At 42.0% G+C, this 11,772-nt stretch overlaps 2 non-coding genes and 1 pseudogene across 2 annotated transcripts; all 3 read right to left on the bottom strand.

The window, feature by feature from the left end:
• On the bottom strand, positions 1-3,624 carry LOC113371711 (annotated as a pseudogene).
• A 327-nt stretch (positions 3,625-3,951) lies between these two features.
• Positions 3,952-4,106, bottom strand: LOC113371737. The gene has a single exon (XR_003366674.1). It is a non-coding gene; the product is annotated as a 5.8S ribosomal RNA (ribosomal RNA).
• A 602-nt stretch (positions 4,107-4,708) lies between these two features.
• LOC113371734 lies at positions 4,709-6,631 on the bottom strand. Its single transcript, XR_003366673.1, has one exon. It is a non-coding gene; the product is annotated as a small subunit ribosomal RNA (ribosomal RNA).
• Between the last annotated feature and the right edge of the window lie 5,141 nt (positions 6,632-11,772).

Raw genomic sequence — 11,772 nt, 5'->3', positions numbered from 1 at the left:
GCATAATCCCACGGATGGTAGCTTCGCACCACCGACCGCTCGACCGAGTGCGTGAACCAAATGTCCGAACCTGCGGTTCCTCTCGTACTGAGCAGGATTACTATCGCAACGACGATTCATCAGTAGGTTAAAACTAACCTGTCTCACGACGGTCTAAACCCAGCTCACGTTCCCTATTTGTGGGTGAACAATTCAACGCTTGGCGAATTCTGCTTCGCAATGATAGAAAGAGCCGACATCGAAAGATCAAAACGCAACGTCGCTATGAACGCTTTGCTGCCACAAGCCAGTTATCCCCGTGGGTAACTTTTCTGACACCTCTTGCTGAAAACTCTTCAAGCCAAAGGATCGATAGGCCATGCTTTCGCAGTCCCTGTGGCACACTAAACAACGGGATCAAGCCAGCATTTGCCCTTTTGCTCTACGCGAGGTTTCTGTCCCGCTGAGCTGGCTTAGGACACCTGCGTTATTATTTGACAGATGTACCGCCCCAGTCAAACTCCCCGCCTAGCATTTTCCTCGAATCGGATCACGCTAGAGTATTGTTGGCGATCGGCGCAATGGCTCACATCACTCTTATGCGCTGGCTCTAGAAACCGTGACAGTCGGAACGCATTTTTCGACGCACGCTTTCCGCCCAATCGAGTAAGTAAAGAAACGATGAAAGTAGTGATATTTAACCGACGATATTACTATCTCGGTCCCTTATGCTACACCTTACATGTCTCCTTACCATGCCAGACTAGAGTCAAGCTCAACAGGGTCTTCTTTTCCCCGCTAATTTTTCCAAGCCCGTTCCCTTGGCAGTGGTTTCGCTAGAAAGTAGATAGGGGACAGTGGGAATCTCGTTAATCCATTCATGCGCGTCACTAGTTAGATACGAGGCATTTGGCTATTTTTTTTTTTTTTTTTTTGGCTAGGAGGGAATGCATTTACGCACGCCGGTCGCCAGGTTGACCAGGCAGTGTGGGACTCGATCCGAAGCCAATACCCACTAAACCTAACTCCTAGTTTTGTGCCTGGAGGATGGTGGCGCAGGCAGCACGCATTAATATACTTGGTCATCCAATTCCCTGTCTTTTCTTCTTAACTGTCGTTGTTTTTGACCATTTTGCGAACCCATTCAGTCCTCCGATGATAACTCTGGTTGAAACAATTTTGAGTTCGTCCTTCCCAAGTATTTTATTTGATGTTAGGAACTCCGCCGATTTTCCATACCAAACACCCCTGATATTAAGAGTTATCGTGTTGAAGTTTACCTCAGTTGCATTATACCTTGTCCTTATCATGTCTACCAGCGGCTTGTAATAATCTATCTTCCTCTTATGTGAAGCTGCCAAGTCAGCAGAGCTTCCTACTATTTGGGTGTCTAATACTATGACCTTCCCGTCCTGTGCCGCTATTAGGACAGGCTTCCTAGTTCCTTCGGTTGTTTTGAAGGATGGCTCAAGATCAACTTGTGAATGAAATTTCTCTAGTGCCCTCTTTACATAGTTGGTTACTGCATTGTGGCGTTCAATGCGTTGGCGATGGCTTCTGTGACCTTAAGAGAGTCATAGTTACTCCCGCCGTTTACCCGGGCTTGCTTGAATTTCTTCACGTTGACATTCAGAGCACTGGGCAGAAATCACATTGCGTCAACACCCGCTAGGGCCATCGCAATGCTTTGTTTTAATTAGACAGTCGGATTCCCCTAGTCCGTGCCAGTTCTGAGCTGACCGTTGAATGGCGGCCGAAGAGTACGACTGACCGACCGAAGCCGGCACAGAAACCTCGCAGCAAGAAAGATCCGAGGGGGGCCTAGACAAGGGACCGAGCTCGGATCTAAGTCACAAGTTCACACGAAACCCTTCTCCACGTCAGTCCTCCAGGGCCTTGCTGGAGTATTTGCTACTATCACCAAGATCTGCACCGATGGCGGCTCCAGGCAGGCTTACGCCCAAACCCTTCTGCGCACACCACCGCGACCCTCCTACTCACCAGAGCGTCAAAACGAACTATTATGAACGTTTCTCATGCCCTGGCGGCCGAGTATAGGCACGACGCTTCAGCGCCATCCATTTTCAGGGCTAGTTGCTTCGGCAGGTGAGTTGTTACACACTCCTTAGCGGATTCCAACTTCCATGGCCACCGTCCTGCTGTCTTAAGCAACCAACGCCTTTCATGGTATCCCATTAGCGTCGTTTAGGCGCCTTAACTCGGCGTTTGGTTCATCCCACAGCGCCAGTTCTGCTTACCAAAAATGGCCCACTAGGCACTCTGATCCAAATCTCTGGCTTCACTATTCAAGCAAGCCAGAGATCTCACCCATTTAAAGTTTGAGAATAGGTTGAGGTCGTTTCGGCCCCAAGGCCTCTAATCATTCGCTTTACCGGATGAGACTCGCTCATCGAATGCCAGCTATCCTGAGGGAAACTTCGGAGGGAACCAGCTACTAGATGGTTCGATTAGTCTTTCGCCCCTATACCCAGTTTCGACGATCGATTTGCACGTCAGAATCGCTACGGTCCTCCATCAGGGTTTCCCCTGACTTCGACCTGACCGGGCATAGTTCACCATCTTTCGGGTCCCAGCGTGTACGCTCTGGGTGCGCCTCTTCTCGCAATGAGAGTGAGACGCCCCGGGATTGCGAGCACGCATCCGTAGATGCGGTCCGTCATCCCTCAGTTCACTTAAGCGAACCTTTACTTTCATTGCGCCTTAAGGTTTTGTATTTCCCAATGACTCGCGCACATGCTAGACTCCTTGGTCCGTGTTTCAAGACGGGTTCTGAAAGTACCCAAAGCAATAGCATCGCTGACCGGTAATAGAGTCCGTTCGAGAACACGGTAGCTAACAGCTCGAGGCGGCATCGATGCCGGACTAGGTCCGACGGCCAATAACCGTCCGTGCTTGCAACCGGCCGAACGCTTAAAAGCGACCCTATACCATATCATTTATACCGTCTGGCAGTCGGCCGGAGCACGCGGGGTCTGGCGCGAATAAATTCGTGACAGGCTACCGCCGCGGTCGTAGATCGACACCAAACGGGTCGCGACGTCCTACTGAGAGAGAAGTGCATGCCAACGCCGCCTGACACATAAACCGACGGCGTATCGCGGGACGAATCCCGGTCAATCGCACGCCACTAAATGGAAGACAACGATAACATTGAATCTCTCCTTTCGATCTTTCGGGTTTCTCAGGTTTACCCCTGAACGGTTTCACGTACTCTTGAACTCTCTCTTCAAAGTTCTTTTCAACTTTCCCTCACCGTACTTGTTCGCTATCGGTCTCGTGGTCATATTTAGCCTTAGATGGAGTTTACTACCCACTTAGAGCTGTACTCTCAAGCAACTCGACTCTGAGGAGAGATCCTCTCGATACGCGCAACGGTCGCTATGGCCTGGCACCCTCTATGGGTAAATGGCCCCATTCAAGATGGACTTGAACTTGCCGCAACGCACCGAGATAATCGGATCCTCCCTAACACTACATTTCCCAGCGTCCGTCTCCGGCCGCGGGATTTAGTGCTGGGCTCTTCCCTGTTCGCTCGCCGCTACTAAGGGAATCCTAGTTAGTTTCTTTTCCACCGCTTAGTAATATGCTTAAATTCAGCGGGTAATCTCATCTGCTCTGAGGTCGTATTATGATTATGATGTGCTCGCAAACGTTAGTAAGCAAGCGCACACAAAATCGACGAGGAACCTTTGAATCGTCCAAATTTGCCGGAACGAAACCGCATTTCGAAGAGTTCGGGTTTCCGGTTATCGGGAGGGTCGCAAAAATATAAAATCTCTAGGACACACAACCCGTCGTAATCCCACAGAACGTCCACGAACGGTAATGTCCGATGTTGCAAAGTGGACTGGCTCACACGTTGAGTGAATTATTTAAGAGCACGCATTTACGCGAAACTCCATCATTCGCCGGCAAGCCGTTTAAAGCAAGCGGCAGTCTGGTAATGTTATACGACTCTCAGCCAGAGGTGGTCCGGGAACAGTATCCGAGGACCGCAATGTGCGTTCGAAATGTCAATGTTCATGTATCCTGCAGTTCACATGTCGACGCGCAATTAGCTGCGTTCTTCATCGACCCACGAGCCAAGTGATCCACCGTGATTTTATATATATTTATACATGTTTCGATCGTGATCCCCTCGAAATCGTTTAAGATAACTCGGGCGATTCTGAAACTAGTATGATTATTATGGTTACAATTAGTACACCGTAAAGCTTTCGCGTTTCGGTCCGAGATACAAAATCTCGTTTCAAAATTGAAATATGAATATTTCACTGTGTGTGAGATTGAAAAATCTGCTTTCGTTGATTTTTCATTTTCTTAAAACAACGCAATGAAGCGAATGTTCAAATTCGCACAATTTGAATAAAATGTGCAGAGTATATAGAATACTAACTACTAAAGAACGCCGTTTTCACAACGAACTTCGTCATTCGCTCAGGCATCTGGCGATACCGAGCAGATATACATGGCAGTGCTCTCACACAACGCATAAGAGCGCTAAGCGGTTGTAAACCGCGTCACGCTGCTTTTGCACACTGCGCAATATTTTGCGACTAGCTCCGGTCAAACGTTAATGAAACGAATGATCATTGCCAGAGGCTTTTGCCCACAGTATATTATACTATGGGAGCGCACAACATTTAGTCTGCAACATTATATTGCGACATATAGCACACGTTTCATTCACTTAATAGTAAATGTACGTTAATGATCCTTCCGCAGGTTCACCTACGGAAACCTTGTTACGACTTTTACTTCCTCTAAATAATCAAGTTTGGTTATCTTCCCAGCAACATCGGCAATGTCGAAACGCTGCCGTGCACCGGTCCGAAGACCTCACTAAATAATTCAATCGGTAGTAGCGACGGGCGGTGTGTACAAAGGGCAGGGACATAATCAACGCAAGCTTATGACTCGCGCTTACTAGGAATTCCTCGTTCATGGGGAAGAATTGCAAGCCCCAATCCCTAGCACAAAGAGGCTTCAACGGATTACCCGGTCCTTTCGGCCAAGGAAAACCTGCTGATCTCTTCAGTGTAGCGCGCGTGCGGCCCAGAACATCTAAGGGCATCACAGACCTGTTATTGCTCAATTTCGTGCGACTAAATGTCGCCTGTCCCTCTAAGAAGATATATTTGCCGGTAGTGAGAACCACAACCAACAACGACCGAAGCCGAAGCGGAGGGTCTTTGCGATACCAGAAAGTACGTCTATTTAGCAGGCTAGAGTCTCGTTCGTTATCAGAATTAACCAGACAAATCACTCCACCAACTAAGAACGGCCATGCGCCACCACCCACCGAATCAAGAAAGAGCTCTCAATCTGTCAATCCTTTCGGTGTCTGGACCTGGTGAGGTTTCCCGTATTGAGTCAAATTAAGCCGCAGGCTCCACTCCTTGTAGTGCCCTTCCGTCAATTCCTTTAAGTTTCAGCTTTGCAACCATACTTCCCCCGGAACCCAAAAGCTTTGGTTTCCCGGAAGCTGCCCGCCGAGTCATCGGAAGAACTTCGGCGGATCGCTAGCTGGCATCGTTTATGGTTAGAACTAGGGCGGTATCTGATCGCCTTCGAACCTCTAACTTTCGTTCTTGATTGATGAAAACACATTTGGCAAATGCTTTCGCTTCTATCCGTCTTGCGACGATCCAAGAATTTCACCTCTAACGTCGCAATAAGAATGCCCCCAGTTGTCCCTATTAATCATTACCTCGGAATTCCGAAAACCAACAAAATAGAACCGAGATCCTATTCCATTATTCCATGCATACAATATTCAGGCGAATGAGCCTGCTTTAAGCACTCTAATTTGTTCAAAGTAAACGTACCGGCCCACCTCGACACTCGGTGAAGAGCACCTTGGTAGGATTTTGAGTTGGGCTGCCTTTTTACGGGCTAAGCCCACCGGTAGGACGTCCCACAGACATGCCAGTTGAACACCGCGAGCGGTGAACCGACAGTGTAGGACACAGATTCAACTACGAGCTTTTTAACCGCAACAACTTTAATATACGCAATTAGAGCTGGAATTACAGCGGCTGCTGGCACCAGACTGGCTCTCTAATAGATCCTCGTTAAAGGATTTAAAGTGTACTCATTCCGATTACGGGGCCTCGGATGAGTCCCGTATCGTTATTTTTCGTCACTACCTCCCCGTGCCGGGAGTGGGTAATTTGCGCGCCTGCTGCCTTCCTTGGATGTGGTAGCCGTTTCTCAGGCTCCCTCTCCGGAATCGAACCCTGATTCCCCGTTACCCGTAACAACCATGGTAGTCGCAGAAACTACCATCGACAGTTGATAAGGCAGACATTTGAAAGATGCGTCGCCGGTACTAGACCGTGCGATCGGCACAAAGTTATTCAGAGTCACCAAGTCAAACGGTGAGCAAGGCAAGCCCGCCACCGATTGATTTTGATCTAATAAAAGCATTCCTTCCATCTCTGGTCGGAACTCTATTTGCATGTATTAGCTCTAGAATTACCACAGTTATCCAAGTAATGTGGGTACGATCTAAGGAACCATAACTGATGTAATGAGCCATTCGCGGTTTCACCTTAATGTGGCTTGCACTGAGACATGCATGGCTTAATCTTTGAGACAAGCATATACTACTGGCAGGATCAACCAGGGTGCTATATATATAATAGCATAGTGCGTAAATGTCCCTCGGCGTCACCCGAGAGACCACACTTTGTATAGAAAAGTTCGATGAATATTTCTAAACAACGAATTTTCTTACATATATATATCTGAGTCGTACGATATTCCCTGGACATAACGAACAGTTTACATCGCGACTTGATATTTTATATATTCTGCGCTTACACAGAGGCTAGACCTTTAACAACATTGAGTTGATTGCATTTGTATATTTTATTTTCCGCATAAGAGTCTTTGCGTCAACGACACATGCCCGCGGATATGCTGTACAGTATGGTTGAACACTTATAAATTAGGTCCAGAACCCGGCCGTAAACCGACATCCGAACATATACAGCGTATATTATTCTAGACACGGTCTACGACAGTTTGACCTGCAGCGACGGGTCGCCTCGGGTTACCGTGCGAACCATCACCGCGATGGTCTGGACAGGCTATATGGCGGGTCGCAAGAAAATAAATTCTCTAGGACGCGCAACCACTTTAGCAATTTTAGAGCACGTTGAGGTCCAAAAACAAACGTATTCGCTTTAAAATTGAAATATGAATATTTCACTGTGTGTGAGATTGAAAAATTTGCTTTCGCTGATTTTTCATTTTCTTAAAACAACGCAATGAAGCGAATGTTCAAATTCGCACAATTTGAAGAAAATGTGCAGAGTATATAGAATACTAACGCAAGCGTTTACTACAATCGACTTTAAAACACTAGACTTTCATCTAGCGCCCAAAGAATTGATTGAGCTATGCGTTTAAAGTATAATATTCAAAAAGAACACCGTTTTCACAACGAACTTCGTCATTCGCTCAGGCATCTGGCGATACCGAGCAGATATACATGGCAGTGCTCTCACACAATGCATAAGAGCGCTAAGCGCTTGTAAACCGCGTCACGCTGCTTTTGCACACTGCGCAATATTTTGCGACTAGCTCCGGTCAAACGTTAATGAAACGAATGATCATTGCCAGAGGCTTTTGCCCACAGTATATTATACTATAGGAGCGCACTTGATTACAGCAATAATTTGTCGAGTAATCACAAGATTTCATATTTGCGGTCCGCAGACCCAAATAATTTCAACTCGCTCCGATCAAACGTTCATAAAACGAAAGACCATCGCTGCGAGAAGCTTTGCTAGTTCTGCCACATTCACATATATTTGACCGTAGTCAATTTGTAAAATTCTATATTATTAAAATATATAGATTTCATATTTGCGGTCCGCAGACCCAAATAATTTGAACTCGCTCCGATCAAACGTTCATAAAACGAAAGACCATCGCTGCGAGAAGCTTTGCTAGTTCTGCCACATTCACATATATTTGACCGTAGTCAATTTGTAAAATTCTATATTATTAAAATATATAGATTTCATATTTACGGTCCGCAGACCCAAATAATTTCAACTCGCTCCGGTCAAACGTTCATAAAACGAAAGACCATCGCTGCGAGAAGCTTTGCTAGTTCTGCCACATTCACATCTATTTGACCGTAGTCAATTTGTAAAATTCTATATTATTAAAATATATAGATTTCATATTTGCGGTCCGCAGACCCAAATAATTTCAACTCTCTCTGATCGAACGTTTAAAAACGAATGATCCTACCACCAGTTATCTATAGCCGCAAACCAGCATCCGAATATATACGGGGTATATAATTCTAGATGTGGCTCACAACATTATTAAAAGTTACGCTAATATATCATTGACAGACTAAAAGTATCGAATATGATGTAAAAACTACACCGGGGAATGATATCCGTGCCCGCCTGAACAACATAGCGTACTTTAGCCTGAGCTTGCTCGCATCGCACTCGACACGACCTATCCCCCTATATAAGGCGCGCGGCCACAGCGTAAGTATTCGACTGAGTTCCAAGCGACGTGATTTTGACCTGCGGCGAGGCGTCGCTCCGGGTTACGGTGTGATTCGTCAAGACAAAAGTCTGGGAAAATTTCGAACTGTGAACCCTTATGATATATGTAGTTACATTATTTTTTATAATTATTTGTTTAAATTTTCTAATTTTACAATAAATGTTCAAACCAGTTTTCCTCGATTTTCTCTTAAACCGTAAAAGATACGAAAAAACTTTGTTCGTACGAAAGATGCAGAATAAAATTATGAATAAAATGGTATATGCATGGTTAAGTGTGTTCATATAATTTTCTCGAGATTTTCCGATTTTCCTGAAATTTTACGACGGCAACTCGCCTGTAGGCCACACCGTTCGGAATTCGAAGTTGCGATATATGGGAAAAAAACTAAGAATTTTGAGACCTTTCTAATGATGTATAATACTTTATATGTTTTCTTTAGAGAAATATCGAATCGTGAGGAGTGTTGCTCCAACCTAGCCGCACTTTGCATTTTGACAAGTTAACAACTACACAAATTGCTCTATACTATCTAAACCGTAAAAGATACGAAAAAACTTTGTTCGTACGAAAGATGCAGAATAAAATTATGAATAAAATGGTATGTAAATGGTTAAGTGTGTTCATATAATTTTCTCGAGATTTTCCGATTTTCCTGAAATTTTACGACGGCAACTCGCCTGTAGGCCACACCGTTGGGAATTCGAAGTTGCGATATATGGGAAAAAAACTAAGAATTTTGAGACCTTTCTAATGATGTATAATACTTTATATGTTTTCTTTAGAGAAATATCGAATCGTGAGGAGTGTTGCTCCAACCTAGCCGCACTTTGCATTTTGACAAGTTAACAACTACACAAATTGCTCTATACTATCTAAACCGTAAAAGATACGAAAAAACTTTGTTCGTACGAAAGATGCAGAATAAAATTACGAATAAAATGGTATATAAATGGTTAGGTGTGTTCATATAATTTTCTCTAGATTTTCCGATTTTTCCAAATTTTCACGACGGCAACTCGCCTGTAGGCCACACCGTGCAAAATTCGAAGTTGTGATATATGGAAAAAGAACTAAGAATTTTGAGACCTTTCTAATGATGTATAATACTTTATATGTTTTCTTTAGAGAAATATCGAATCGTGAGGAGTGTTGCTCCAACCTAGCCGCACTTTGCATTTTGACAAGTTAACAACTACACAAATTGCTCTATACTATCTAAACCGTCAAAGATACGAAAAAACTTTGTTCGTACGAAAGATGCAGAATAAAATTACGAATAAAATGGTATATAAATGGTTAGGTGTGTTCATATAATTTTCACGACGGCAACTCGCCTGTAGGCCACAACGTGCAAAATTCGAAGTTGTGATATATGGAAAAAGAACTAAGAATTTTGAGACCTTTCTAATGATGTATAATACTTTATATGTTTTCTTTAGAGAAATATCGAATCGTGAGGAGTGTTGCTTCAACCTAGCCGCACTTTGCATTTTGACAAGTTAACAACTACACAAATTGCTCTATACTATCTAAACCGTAAAAGGTATGAAAAAACTTTGTTCGAAAGATGCAGAATAAAATTACGAATAAAATGGTATATAAATGGTTAGGTGTGTTCATATAATTTTCTCTAGATTTTCCGATTTTTCCAAATTTTCACGACGGCAACTTGCCTGTAGGCCACACCGTGCAAAATTCGAAGTTGTGATATATGGAAAAAGAACTAAGAATTTTGAGACCTTTCTAGTGATGTATAATACTTTATATGTTTTTTTTAGAGAAATATCGAATCGTGAGGAGTGTTGCTCCAACCTAGCCGCACTTTGCATTTTGACAAGTTAACAACTACACAAATTGCTCTATACTATCTAAACCGTAAAAGATACGAAAAAACTTTGTTCGTACGAAAGATGCAGAATAAAATTACGAATAACATGATGTATATCTCGATATATGTCATAATATATTTTTCATGAGATTTTTAAATTTTTCCTTTAAATTAAAAAAATGTTTTAATTTTTTTGCTGGCTTTAAATTTATTTGCGGGTTATGCTTTTTTTTTACAATATTGTTTCAAATGATGTAAAAAGTTAAATTAGCGAGGTGCCTCAATATGCAAAAAATTGGTCCTTAAAATGGTCATTTTCGAATTTCTTTGCTCCCAAGTGCTCAAATGATTCCAAATTGATAAAAAACAATTCTCTGAAAGTTTTATCTCTTAATATTAACGTTTAGATAGAGCGCAATTCAATCAAAGTTTGTATGGAAAGAGCATGGAAATTTTTTTGAAAATTTAAAAATAATGTTTAGAAATAACTTGGCGACAAATGAATAAGCTTTATTCATTCATTCGTTCGCTAAATTACATCTAAAAAACATTTTTTTAATTTTTGAAAAATTTTCCATGCTATTTCCATACAAAATTTTGATTAAATTGCGCTTTATCTAAACGTTAATATTAAGAGCTAAAACTTTTAGAGAACTGTTTTTTATCTATTTGGAACCATTTGAGCCCCTGGGAGCAAGGAAATTCGAAAATGACCATTTTAAGAACCACCCTAATATATATGATATATATATATATATATATATATATATATATATATATATATATGAGTAAATTCTTCAAGGGCATACATCAAATAAAAGGCAAAGATTTAGAAGTTAATCTTTAATTTTTCCAAACGTTTCGACATATGATTTTATGTCATCATCAGTGGATCTATAGAGTGAACATTGAAAAATTAATATAAACTAGGAAAAAATGACAGAAATTGAAAAAAGAACTATAGATATAAGTAATATAATTATAACAATAACAATTATACTTAACAGATAGATAAACAAGAGAAATAAAAAGTAAAAAGAAATATATACAAACATACAAAAGCGTAATATACATGTATATACATAAATATACACATAAACAAGCATATATATATATGATATACATGTACAAACACGTACATATATACATATATACATACACATAATACGTATATATAAATATATACATACGGACATGCACACATGTATATATATATATATACATATATATATATACATATATATATATATATATATATATATATATATATGTGTGTGTATATATATATATCTATATATATATATATAAATCTCGTGTCACGATGTTGGTTCGCGATGGACTACTGGACCGATTTTAAATTTTAATGGCTCATCGTGTGCATATATATCCAACTTAGGTTA

This window comes from Ctenocephalides felis, unplaced genomic scaffold (genome assembly GCF_003426905.1).
Source record: "Ctenocephalides felis isolate EL2017-DRISC unplaced genomic scaffold, ASM342690v1 CF-g0.4_SCAFFOLD_01492, whole genome shotgun sequence".
Classification (NCBI taxonomy): domain Eukaryota; kingdom Metazoa; phylum Arthropoda; class Insecta; order Siphonaptera; family Pulicidae; genus Ctenocephalides; species Ctenocephalides felis.
This window is presented reverse-complemented; position numbering and strand designations above follow the sequence as displayed.